Here is a 14,323-nt window from a genome sequence, read left to right as displayed (position 1 = left end):
AACCTAATTTTAAAAACTTTAATAATTCCGTCAATGGACGTTTTGAAAAAAAGACAGATTACGGAGTCAACGTTTTTTTCATGATTCTACATTAAGATTTCAGCGAGATATAAACTGAAATAAATGCAAAAAGTACACTGTGTCGCTGACGATGCACGTGACCCCAGAGGGTTAAGCTGCCCTACAGTGCGCTCTACCACCGGCTGAGCCAGAGAATGGGGGGCGTCATTATAATGCCGCTCTTCTTCATTCTGTGGGTTTACGAGCGGCGTGAGAAGCCACGATTTCAGAATAATTATGACACGTCCCCCTCAGATTTAATGGCGGCGACGCCCATGCATTAATGAGACGCATGTTCAAATCGCACATAATTTGTACATTAATAGAGTGAAAGCGCTTTCTATTTACATAAGCAAATTAGTTCTCTGAAGGTGCCTTTATAGCAATGTGCGTGCAGTCCATGGCTCCGATTGCATTGGGAAAACCAGGCATCGCTGCAAATTGCGCTTTAATATTTGCCTGTTCAACCACAGTGTAAGGAGATTTTATATATCTAGGTGACAAGTGGATTATGCCGTCCCACATAGCTGGCATGGCGCAACTTGGTGTTGACTGAGAAATACCCGATCGGTCCGCAAGTTCTCGCTGAAAAGCACCTGTGGCTAAAAACCCTAGAGTGGACAGAACTTGTAAAGAAACAGGTACAGCGCAATTCCTCATCGTCTGCCTTTGTAATGCTGGCCCCAGTACACACACAGCTCCAAAAGGATTGCTCTTGGAAATCTGAATCGACTAAGAAGCCAGTCATCATCATGGGCCGATAAATCACTATGATCCCTGAATACGCGCTTCTAATCAACTAATTCTTCCATAAGCTATGTCTTCCAATAATGCAAGAGCTGCCATGATAGTTGTAATAGTTCGGTCATTTTCTTTACCGTTTTATTGTTACAAATTGATTAAAATCGAGGGCCGTACATTTGTAAACAACATACAATTAATGTCGGTGTATTGGATAAAGTCAGTGTAATGTGAGTATAAAAGGGGAAACCACAGTAGTAATAATTTGCCACTGGCTGCCGTCCGTTTACAAAACCGAGCAGAAATGTGGGTATGCTGCGTCTGAAGCTGCCGTGAGAATATGCGTAGCAGTACACCAAGTTTCGTTTTTATACATCTCGACGTGAGCGTGGAAACGAACGTGCAAAACATTTTCGTGCGTACGCACCGTTTATACACGAGGTCCCTGGTTACTAGAATGTGGCAGATGTGGAAATTCGAAGAAAAACCACTGGAATGACTGCCCTGCTTGTGATGTGGAGTGTAAGAGATGTCATAAGGAAGCACACTTTACAAAGAAATGTAGGTCAACAGGGGGTGTTCATGACATTGCAGAGGTGCCAGTAGAAAGTAAAATGGAGGAGGACTTTGCATTCTTGGGAAAAGTGTGTTTAGTGGGATCTGATGAGTCGAATGTTTGAATGGGGAAAAGATTGTTTTCAAGTTGGACAACGGACCGATGGTTACAGCAAGTCCAAGTAGTATTTTTTCAATCAAAAATCATGTGAATTTGCAGCCACCAAGCAATGTGCTGTACAGAGCAGGGACCTGAAGTAAAAAGATGCTTTAAATTGAAACTGAGTATTAAAAAGAGAACAGTCTCTCTAATCCCCCATAGAGTCTTCCTGCCATAGAAGCTCTTACATAAATACAGCATCTCCACACAGTTCAAGCTAAGTAGGAAGGTCTTATAGCCCAGTTTCCCATAGTATTTTCTGGCTTAAGAAGATTAAGGGGGCTGTGCAAAAGTGAGTTGGAGCCAGGCGCAGTGCCATATGCTCTGTTATCTCCATGTTGTATGCCCTTGCTGACATGTGACAAGGTGAGCAGAACTCAAACATATGGAGGACATGCGGGTAATTTCCAAAGTGAGCCAACTCACACCATGGTGTGCTGGTATGGTTGTGGTGCCCAAAGCTCAGGGAAAGATTTGGCTGTACATGGACCTGACACAACATCTGAACAAGTGGGTTCAGAGAGAGAGATACATCCTCCTAGTGGTCGATCACAAACTAGCCATGCTTGCTGGGGCAAGAGTGGTCACAAAGCTGGATGCATCCTCCGACTTCTGGCAAATCCCATTTTCCAAGGAAAGTTCACTCCTCATAACATTCATAACCCCATTTGGGTGATATGCATTCAAATATCTACCATTTGGAAATTTGTCAGCCCCAGACCACTTTCAGTGCTCTATGTTCCAGATGGGGGAGGGTGAGGGAGCAGTATGACATGCCGATGACATATCACTGTATGGGGAAGACAGGCAGCAACATGATGAGAAACTGCATCAGGTCCTGAGGAGGCTGAAGGAAGAAGGCCTGACATTGAATGAAAAATGTGAGTTTGCTAAAGGCAGTATCATGTTCGTGGGTCACCGGATCATGGCAGACAGCCTGACACCGAACCCAGGCAAGATCAAAGCTATCATGGAAATACCTGAACCAACTGGGGTGGAAGGTGTGAGGAGAGTAATGGGTATGGACAATTATCTGTGCAAGTTTTTACCCCACCTTGCATCATATGCCCATCCTCTCAAAGATCTGTTTAGAGAGAAAAACAAATGGGGCTGGGACACACCACAGAAAGTCATCTCAGAGGCTAAAATCTGAACTGTGTTCACCATGTGTGTTGGCGCTATACTCACCAAAAGTGGAGACATGTGTATCTGCTTATGCCTCATCTTTTTTGGTCTCGGCAGTGTCCTGAGCCAACGACAGACAGATGGAACATGGAGAGCAATTGTATTAATCTCCAGTGGCCTATCGGAGGATGAAAACCACTATGCACAGATCAAGAAGGATGCTTTGGCAGCCATGTGGGCCTGCTAAAGAGAACATTTGTCCTCTTACCTCCTGGGACTGAGGTTCAAGTTAGAGAGATCACAAGCCTTTAGTACCACTAAGTACCAAAACACTATATGAACTACCTGCAAGAGTACTGAGGTTCTGCCTGCCACTGCTGAAATTCACATTCGATATTGTGCATGTGCCTGGTAAACACTTGATAACAGCAGATACATTATCAAAAGCCCACGTGAAACACACATTCACTCAAGCAGAAAAAGACAATGAGGCAGAGGGCAAAGTGTTTGTGGATGCAGTCATTCAAAGCCTTCCTGCCACAGAAGCAATATTAATAAGAATAAGAAAGCTGACCCTGTTTCTGCAAAGCGTATCAAATGCAGTGAGACTGGGTGGCCGAAGAAACATGCCCTTCCACCAGAGCTGTGGTCATATATTGGCCAGAAAGGGAAAACCTCACCTTGGCTGGATAGCTTCTTCTCAGAGGTCAAAGAATTGTGATTGTGATGAAAGAAGAAATCCTCCATGACCTCCGCAGTGGTCACCAAGGTATTCTCAAGTTCAGGGCAAAAGCTCGCCAGTCAGTCTGGTGGCAAGGTCTATCTGTACACATCAGTCAGCTGATGGAGAACTGTAGTATATGTTCACAACACAGGACAGAGAGCCCTTGCTGATGACACCGGTGCAAGAGAGACTTTTTCTTTTCGAAGAAGACTTACCTTCTTGTTGTTGATTACTTTTCATGCTACATTGTGGTAGTCCACCTTAGTGTTGCCTCTGCTAATACAGTTATTGCAGCTCTGAAAAAAGCATTTAGCTGCCACAGAATACCAGAGTCAGTTGTGTCTGATATCGGACCACAGTACAGCTGTGCACACTTTAAACTTTGCCAAGGATCAAATGTCCACACATATTACTGGCAGCGCACGATATCCACAGGCAAACATAAAGTCAGAGCGTGCAGTTGCTATGATGAAAGGACTGTGGAAAACAGGGCATGAGAAAACAAAGGCATTAATGCCATACTGTGCCACACCTCTAGAGAATGGCTATTCCCCAGCACAACTCCTTATGGGGAGACAGTAACGTACAACCATACCACAGCTCCCAACATCCCTACCTCTGCGTTGACCAAATTTAAAAAGCTGAAGTGAGAATATTCAAGGAACAGTCATTGAACATGCAACAATACCCAGGCCATACATCATAAGCAGGAGAACTTGTCAGGAGAACATAAGAACATAAGAAGGATGTACACAGCGTGTAGTTAGAGTATGGAATAGTCTTCCTGCTAGTGTAGTGGAAGCTAAAACCATGGGTTCCTTTAAATCAGAGCTAGATAAGATTTTAACAACTCTGAGCTATTAGTTAAGTTCTCCCCAAACGAGCTTGATGGGCCGAATGGCCTCCTCTCGTTTGTAAATTTCTTATGTTCTTAGGAGAAACTGTGCACAAATGCGTACAGTACACCATCTGCAACCTCAGACACTCCCTGACATGTCTGTTGTTGCCCAGGAGCCAGCTATTAGTGGCACAAACACTTACACTACCAGGCACACAATCAGTCACAAATATGCAGATGTAACCAACACACCCTATGTGACAACTTCAGGTCGAGTGTCATGCCCTCCGCTGCATATGGATTTGTAATGCTGTATATAGAGTCTCTTGTTGAGAAAAGGGTATGGGTTGGTGGAGGGGTGGGGATGGGGTACAACTCACCCTTTTATTCTGTAACAATCACACATCAGTGTTCTTTTCTGTAATGGGAAGTTCCGTTTGATGTGAGACATACGTATGTGTGCATTACTTTACATTTGTCATAGGAGGGGCTCTACTCAAAAGGGGATGTGTTCTGTAAATGAGGATAATCAGTGAGTTGGATTGGGTTGTCACATAAACCCTTTTAAAGGCGGATATAAGAAGTTTAAAGATGTTCATGCCTTTCATGCATGCTTCACCGTTTCATTATTATTGATTATTGGATATTGAATATGGATGTTATTATTGAATATTGAATATAACAATAGTCAGTAACAAGGTTGGTGTCTGTAGGTATACAGTATGTTTTGTTACATTAATTTACATTAAGCATTTTCCTTTTAATGCATCCATATGGAGAGGAAAAGGTTTAACGTACAAAATAAAAGTTTTCCATTTCCATTGTTTTTGTTTATTTTCTGTGCGTTTGGTCACTCAGACCGCATCACTTTTTCCAGAGATCAACTGCTAAACATTAGGCAATCATCTCAAAATGGTTTTCGTCCATTTTTCAGAAGCACGGAGAGTTTTCTGGAGATTTTGGTCGGAGGAGTAGTGGCTATCCGCGGGGCTTGGCGGAGACGCAGACGTGGGACTCGCGCTGGCGCGCTGGTGAAACTACGTCAGCGGGGATTCCGCACTGCGCTCCCCTCCATTCACCTGGCGAACCTCCGCTCCCTTCCAAACAAAGTGGACGAGCTGCTGCTTCTTAACCGGACCAACAAGGACTTTGCACGTTCTGCTGCCCTTTGCTTCACTGAAACCTGGCTCAGCGAACGCACCTCCGATGCTACCTTAAACCTGCCGGGCTTCCGCCTTCATCGCGCGGACCACGTAACGGAGCTCTCGGGGAAATCGAAGGGCGGCGGAGTCTGCTTCTACATTAACGAAGGTTGGTGTACTGATGTCAAGGTGTTACAGAAATTCTGCAGCCCAAACCTGGAAACATTTTTCATTGACTGCAAACCGTTTTATTCACCGCGGGAGTTTTCTTCCTTCATTCTGGTCGGAGTTTACATTCCTCCATTGGCCAAAACGAACGACGCGCTGTGCAAGTTGGCCAACCAGATCACCACCCTGGAATCCCGATTCCATTTTTATTGTCCTTGGTGATTTTAACAGAGCGAATCTACACCAGGAACTTCCTAAATACAGACAGCATATCGACTGCCCCACCAGGGACAACATCACACTGGACCACTGTTACACCATTTTAAAAGATGCCTATCGCTCTGTCCCCCGGGCAGCTTTGGGACGTTCTGATCACTGTCTGGTCCATCTTATTCCAGTTTACAGGCAACAACTTAAACGTGCCAAGCCTGTAGTGAAAACTGTGAAGAAGTGGACCAGCGCAGCAAAGCAGGAACTGCAAGACTGTTTTGACTGCACTGATTGGACTGTCTTTGAAGCTGCATCTGATAATCTGGATGAGCTGACTGACACTGTGACATCATACATCAGTTTTTGTGAAGATGTGTGTGTGCCGTCCAAGACCTACTGCACATTCAACAACAATAAACCATGGTTCACTCCCAAGCTGCAACATCTTCGCCAGGAAAAAGAGGATGCCTACAGAGGTGGTGGCAGGGCCTTGTACAGGCAGGCCAGGAACATGCTGACCAAGGAGATCAAAGTGGCAAAAAGAAGCTACTCTGAGAAACTGAAAGAACGGTTCTCAGCCAATGACCCTGCATCAGTGTGGCGAGGCCTGCGAGACATCACCAGCTACAGACGACCCCCACCCCCTGTTGAAGCAAACAAAGACCTGGCAGATGAGCTGAATAACTTCTACTGCAGGTTTGAGATGGACAAATTCACACCCCTCATCCTCCCCACCCCTGAGACAATAACCCCCCCCACACCTCTCTCCCCTCCATCCTCCTCCCTCACCCTCCCCAGCCCAGAGTCAATGACCTCCATCACACCTCTCTCCCCCCTGGAACTCAGAATACACAAAGCGGAAGTGAGCCGGCTGTTCCAGAAACAGAAGATCAAGAAGACCCCGGGCCCGGACGGTGTATCCCCCTCCTGCCTCAAAACCTGTGCTGATCAGCTGGCTCCCATCTTCACCTGTATCTTCAATAGATCTCTGGAGTTGTGTGAAGTTCCCTCCTGCTTCAAATGCTCCACCATTATCCAGGTCCCCAAGAAACCCACCATCACAGGACTGAATGACTACAGACCTGTCGCCTTGACGTCTGTGGTCATGAAATCCTTTGAACGCCTGGTTTTAGCTCATCTGAAGGACATTACAGGACACCAGCTGGACCCCCTGCAGTTTGCCTATTGGGCAAACAGGTCGGTTGATGATGCAGTTAATATGGGGCTGCATTATATCCTGCAACATCTTGACCGGGCAGGAACTTATGCCAGGATCCTGTTTGTGGACTTCAGTTCGGCTTTCAACACCATTGTGCCTAATCTCCTCTCCTCCAAACTCTCCCAGCTCAACGTGTCATCAGCTACCTGTCAGTGGATCACTAGCTTCCTGACAGACAGGAAGCAGCAAGTAAGTCTGGGGGAGATCACTTCTGAAACACGGTCCCTCAGTATTGGTGCCCCTCAAGGATGTGTCCTCTCCCTACTGCTCTTCTCCCTCTACACCAATGACTGCACCTCCAGGAACTCAGCTGTAAAACTCCTGAAGTTTGCAGACGACACCACCATCATTGGACTCATTCAGGTTGCGATGCAGCGATGAATCTGCATTCCGGCAGGAAGTTGAGCGGCTGGTACTCTGGTGCAGTCAGCACAACCTGGAGCTTAACACGCTCAAGACTGTGGAGATGACAGTGGACTTCAGGAGACATCCGTCAACACTGCTCCCCCTCACCATATCAGACAGCCCGGTGTCTACTGTGGAGCTCTTCAAGTTCCTGGGTACCACCATTTCCCAGGACCTGAAGTGGGAGTCCAACATCTCCTCCATCCTCAAAAAGGCCCAGCAGAGGATGTACTTCCTGAGACAACTCAGGAAGTACAGTCTCCCACAGGAGCTGCTGATCCAATTCTACACTGCAGTCATTGAGTCTGTCCTCTGCTCCTCCATCACAGTCTGGTATGGAGCAGCCACTAAGCAGGATAGGAACAGACTGCAGCGAGCTGTACGGACAGCAGAAAAGATCATCGGTGCCCCCCTGCACTCCATCCAGGACTTGTACTGCTCAAGGACTAGGAAATGTGCAGTTAAAATCATTTCAGATCCGTCACACCCAGGACATAATCTCTTCCAGCTCCTCCCCTCTGGCAGGCGCTATAGAGCTCTGTACACAAAAACCAGTAGACATAGAAGCAGCTTCTTCCCTCAGGCCATCACCCTCATAAACAGCTAAGCTGTCACCTGCCCCCTGTCTACACTCTACGTCGTACCTTAATAATGTACAATGTTACCCACGTGGGCTTGTATATAATATTTATATGTTTCATACTTGTAATTTTTTGTACAGTGTAATGTATTGTTTGTTTGTATAGTGTCATTTATTGTTGTATAGTGTCATTTATTGTTGTATAGCTTGTATAGTGTCTCTATGTACGAGAGAGTCTCAAGCTGCCGGAACAAATTCCTTGTGTGCCCCAGCACACTTGGCGAATAAAGGCTGATTCTGATTCTGATTCTGATTTGGTTCCAGTTCAGGTTTCATTCTTCAGAGAATGTGAAGTGAAAGAGATCTTGTAATATACTTGATTGTTGTTTTGGTACATTAGTGTACATTAAGCTTTTTCCTTGTACTTTATGCATATGGAGAGGAAAATGTTTAACGTCCAAAATATAGTTTGTCTGTAGGGTTAGGATTTCAATAAGTTTACAGTGGATAGTGTTTAATGTCTGCAAAGGCTGCTAGAAGTTTGACTCAAACCTAATAATATTAAGGACATAATAAAAAATCATCTTGTCCTTAGCAGGTCTTAAAATCTGATGAACCTCAGATGAACAACAACATATGACATATTACACCATGACATTATCTATTTAACAAAAACTAAGATAAAATCCAAAAGCAATGTGTGAAAAATTAAGTACACCCTGTTTTCATAGGAATTAAGAGGGTAAGTAGCAGCCATGTGCTGCTAATCAAATGTAATCATTTGATTAACTGATCAAGAGCAAGTGTGACCGTCTCTATAGAAGGGAAGGGTGATCCATCCATTGGCCAGCCCATTGCAGGGCACACTCGCACACACTGTTTACTCACACATTTAGCAACTCCTAAGTATGTCTTTGGACTGTGGGGGAAAACTGGAATACCCAGAGGAAACCCCAGGACGATATGGGGAGAACATACAAACTCCACACACATGTAACCCAGGCGGAGACTTGAACCCTGGTCCCAGAGGTGTGAGGCAACACCACAAGGCTAACCACTGCACCACCATGCTGCCCCAGGAAGGGTGATTTCCAAACAATTTAAAGTCCATCTTTCTACACTGAGAAACATTAGCGGAAAACATTCAAGGCACTTGCCAGTCTTCCAAGGAGCATGGGTCAGATTTGCAAAGTTGGATCTGAACAAACCACAAGACTTCTGCAACAATGTCCTTTGGACAGACAAGACCAAAGTGGAGATGTTTGACCATAATGCAGAGCCACGTTTGGCAAAAACCAAACACAGCATATCAGCACATACACCTCATACTGTGGTGTTTAGTTTTTATAATTTCTTTCCTGTGTGTTTTTGTACATGTATTAGCAGCCACATACACACAGTACATCAGAGCTGCTAATGGCAGCAGACAAAAATCATTGCACTCTGGTTTACAATAGCTGGGACTTCCTCAAGAGATTTGGTGCTCCCCCACGAGCGGAGAGCTTGCCATACCCATGCTGAAATGGCGCAGACAGATGAGGCACAGAAAGCAGAAGAGGGGTAAGAGAGGAGGGCTGCAAGCTAAGCTAAAGGCTAACCCCAATAAACTCGCCATCCCAAGCCTTTTTCTCACTAACTCATAGTCACTTTACAAAATGGATGAGCTGTGACTGCAGATCACCTTGCACAGTTTGAATTACTAAGTGATGATAATGTGGAGACCTGGCTGGATCAGAACGCCCCGGATGCTGCTTATCGACCTAGTGGGTCGCACCATCTCCAGAGCGGATATGACTATTTACTCCAGTAAAGGACTCCAGAGGAGGGGGACTTTGCATTTATATAAACAACAGCTGGTGTATGAACGCCATAGCCAAAGATGCTGACAGCTCTCCGGATATTGAGTACTTGATGTTACAGTGCAGATGCAGACTTTTTTATTTGCCCAGGGAGTTTACATCAGTCGTGATAACAGCTGTCTATGTACCACCGCAAGCTAATGCTAGGTTAGCAATAGAGAAGGTGTATACACCACTCCATTAGTCAGCATTTGTCGGTACAACTAGACAGCATTGTTATAGTGGTGGGGGACTTTAATCATGCCAACCTGAAGTCTGTTCTACCCAAATTTCACAAGTAGTTAAACTTCCTGACAAGAGCAAAGAACAATCATGCTGACAAAGCCAGCCCTCTGCCGCTTTTGGGACTCTCAGATCAACTGTCTCTGTCCCTGATCCCAGCGTATAAACCACTGAGCTATAGATAAAGAACAACCATGAATACAGTCAACGTGTGGACTAAGGAAGTCACCTCAGCCCTGCAGGACTGCTTCGAGGACATAGCCTATGAAATTTTGACTGAGGGGACAGACCTGGAAGGACACAGATCAGCAGTCCTTTCATATATAAACTTTTGTGTCAGAACTGTTTAAGTGTTCCCCAACCAAAAACCGTGGTTGAACATTTTGAGTCATTCTGCACTGCAGATGGGTTAATCGGGTTAAAAATTTTAATCAGATTAATCAAGATGACGGATTAATCCGCGTTAACCCGTTAATTTTGACAGCCCTAATACACACAAACACACACACACACACACACAAATAACAATATCCCTCAGCTGACCGGTATATATATATCCCTGCTCAGACTGCTGCCTTTGCAATCCCGGACCCAAATGAGCGGCAGATGAGCGGCAGAAAATGGTTCAATGGATTGACATAATTGCTATGCAAGTAAGTTCATTGAATAAAATGATACACACAGCAATTTCTTGTCATAACAGCACATATTTACGTAAAACAAGTACATATTTGCACTGTTATGACAAGAAATTATCACACATCTTAATCTTTACATGAAGAAAGAGTACTTTATTGGCAGAATAAAGGTTAAAATGTGCAGTAATTTCTTGTCATAACAGCACAAATGTACATTAGTATGCACATAAGGATAGAACTGCATGTGTGGATAGAATTGCTGGTTAATTAACATTACTACATACATTTATGGGAGGTATTTCCTGCCAAAAAAACCCGAAAATGATAATGATAAAATAAAAATAAATCTCCTCTTTGACATTTAGTTTTAGCAGTCTATATCCTGCCAAAATTAAAAGTAAAATGAAATAACACCATTTACATTTTAATTTTCCATTCATGGAAAAAGTCATTTGCGAAAAATAAATAAATAATAATAAAAAAAAACCTTTTTGTCTTTTCATTTTCCACTTTGACTTTTCATTTCCTACTTTGTGTTTTCAAGTTCACAACATGCAAATATATGTTAACTGAAACGGATCAGTGGACGGAGCTAGGGGTCAGCAACCTCAGGCACTGCTGTACTTTCTTGGTGGGGTTGTGGAACCCATAGTAGTTGTATTTATTGCACATGGTCGCCTGTGTGGCCCAAACTAATGGCAAAGTTACACACAGCTTAAGTTAGCTACTTATTTGTGGCTTACGATTCATTTAGCTACACCCCTCTCTACGCGCTCGCGTCTGCACAACACTCGCTTGCCTGACAGATTGAGTTTTGAGACTTTGGAGGCGGGAACAGTCGCTGATTTCTCCACTTCATTGATTTGTCACTTTGAATCCTGTAAATGGCTGTTTGTTTTGGAAAATGTGATTCTTCATGCAATGTTAATCAAACTTCTTGTTGGTTCTAACACTAGCCCGAGATATAACTAGTATCAGGGGAGTGCAGGAGAGTTCATTGATGTTGTAGGAAGAAAGATGCCTTGTTGTACGCTGCAATTTACTGTACAGTGGCCCATTCTGCAGAGACTTTTATATAGATTAAGTCGAATCGGGATATTCCAGCAATCCTGTGCTGAACTTCAAGCGCATGTCTGATTCCGATTACCACTTCGGAAGTGCAGTATTAAAATAGGATCTCTAAAAGATGTTAACTTAGTACAAGATTTCCTTGCTCCAACATCATGACAGAGTGTGAAACTGGTTGTTCTCTCTTTGACTGGTCAGTGGTCATCTTCTTCCAAAGCAAACAGCCAATCACTGGATTCACAGTGACCAATCCACGAATTGGAGATATCAGCCACTATTCCCGCTTCCAAAGTCTCAAAACTCAGTCTGTCGAGTTGTTGTGCAAATGTGAGCGAATGGAGAGGGTCCAACGAGTGCGAGCACATAGAGAGGAAGTGTTTTCTGCTTGCGAGCGCATACGCTCTCGTGGTTCGAATTTTGAGACTATTTAATGTCGAGTGAGTGTTGTGCAGGATATGTAGAGGATATGTTTTCTGCTCGCGAGCGCATACATGCATGCACTTTTTATGCGTGTGAGTTTTGAGATTAATTAAACACTATAAGGACCTCCACATTCCATTTCAAAATGTGGGTTCTAATTCATATCAGTGTGTACAATTACTCAAAGTGTCATGTTACCAGTTGACTGTCACAAAAGAAAAATCACATTATGCCGGGTAATTCCACCATTTTCATTACAGGGAGATTTGTGAAATTCTTATAAGAAAGCTACAGCTTAAACGTTTTATTCATACATTATTTTGTATTTTAATATATATATATATATTTTTTTACAAATGACTCATGCATGAGTGGAAAATTCAAATGCAAATGGTGTTATTTCATTTTATTTTTGATTTTGGCAGGATCGTTGCCCACGGACTGCCAAAACTAAATTTTATTATTTTATGATTATCATTTTTTTTATGGCAGGAAATACCTTCTATATACAATGGTTTGTAAACAAACAAAAAAATTGTGACCTACACTATGTTGCCAAAAGTATTGGGACACCCCTCCAAATCATTGAATTCAGGAGTTCCAATCACTTCTATGGCCACAGGTGTAGAAAATCAAGCACCTAGGCATGCAGACTGCTTCTACTAATATTTGTGAAAGAATGGGTTGCTCTCAGGAGCTCAGTGAATTCAATCGTGGTACTGTGATAGGATGCCACCACTGCAATAAGCCTATTCGTGAAATTTCTTCGCTACTAAATATTCCACGGTCAACTGTTTGTGGTATTATAACAAAGTGGAAGAAACTGGGAACAACAGCAGCTCAGCCACAAAGTGGTAGGCCACGTAAAATAACAGAGCAAGGACAACGCAAGCTGAGGTGCAGTGTGCATAAGTTGTCAACTGTCTACAGAGTCAATAGCTACAAACCTCCAAACTTCATGTGGAATTGAAATTAGCTCAATAATAGTGCATAGAGAACTTCATCGAATGGGTTTCTATGGCCGAGCAGCTGCATCTAAACCTTACATCACCAAGTGCAATGCAAATCATTGGATGCAGTGGTGTAAAGCACACCGCCACTGGACTCTTAAGCAGTGGAGACATGTTCTCTGGAGTGATGAATCATGCTTCTCTGTCTGGCAATCTGATGGATGAGTCTGGGTTTGGCAGTTGCCAGGAGAATGGTACTTGCCTGACTGCATTGTGCCAAGTGTAAAGTTTGATGGAGGGGGGATTATGGGGTGGGGTTGTTTTTCAGAGATTGGGCCTGGCCCCTAAGTTCCAGTGAAAGGAACTCTTAATGCTGAAGCATTTAAAGCCATTTTGGACAATTTCATGCTCCCAACTTTGTGGGAACAGTTTGGGGATGGCCCGTTCCTATTCCAACATGACTGTACACCAGTGCACTAAGCAAGGTCCATAAGGACATGGATGAGCGAGTCTGGTGTGGAGGAACTTGACTGGCCTGTACAGAGCCCTGACCTCAACCCGATAGAACACCTTTGGGATGAATTAGAGCAGAGAATGCGAGCCAGGTCTTCTCGTCGAAACATCTGTGCCTGACCTCACAAATGCTCTCCTGGAAGAATGGTCAAAAAAAAAGAGTTGAAGCTGTTATAGCTGCAAAGGGTGGGCCAACTTCATATTAAAGCCTATGTATTAAGAATGGTATGCCAAGTTCATGTGTGTGTAAAGGCAAGTGTCCCAATTCTTTTGGCAATATAGTGTATATTATGGATCGTGATTCTAACCAAGAAAATTTTGAGGGGGCACTTTGGCCATATCTCAAAAATGTTCACCTGACAGGTGGTGACCAAGAGAACACACGCTGATATTACATCTGCTTTCTCCTAATTATGACACTGAGCAATGTCTATGTCACTTGCTCTGAAATGGAAGGAGCGTCTGTGTTCTATTTAGCCCTTTGGTACATCCTGTCCACATATGATTTAATGCCATTTCAGGTAAATATGAGATAACCACTTAGTCAGTGGAAAAAATGCAGTTCAGGAAGCCTCACATATACTCCCAAGAGGAGCCAGCTCAATATTTGTCTATGAAATCTGTTGTGATGTAAGAAGCCCATTTTTATAAATCAATATCTCATTATTATAATTCATGCATGAAAGGGCTACATTTACATTATGGTATTTATCACACACTTTTGTC

General features: G+C 43.7%; 1 protein-coding gene across 1 annotated transcript in view; it reads right to left on the bottom strand.

The window, feature by feature from the left end:
• Positions 1-14,323, bottom strand: part of slc41a1 (solute carrier family 41 member 1) — a 53,893-nt gene that overhangs the window by 8,785 nt on the left and 30,785 nt on the right. The gene's annotated exons all lie outside the window — the stretch shown is intronic.

Source organism: Paramormyrops kingsleyae, chromosome 8, assembly GCF_048594095.1.
Source record: "Paramormyrops kingsleyae isolate MSU_618 chromosome 8, PKINGS_0.4, whole genome shotgun sequence".
Lineage (NCBI taxonomy): Eukaryota > Metazoa > Chordata > Actinopteri > Osteoglossiformes > Mormyridae > Paramormyrops > Paramormyrops kingsleyae.
The sequence above is the reverse complement of the archived record's forward strand: the minus strand, read 5'-3'. Positions and strand labels throughout refer to the sequence as shown.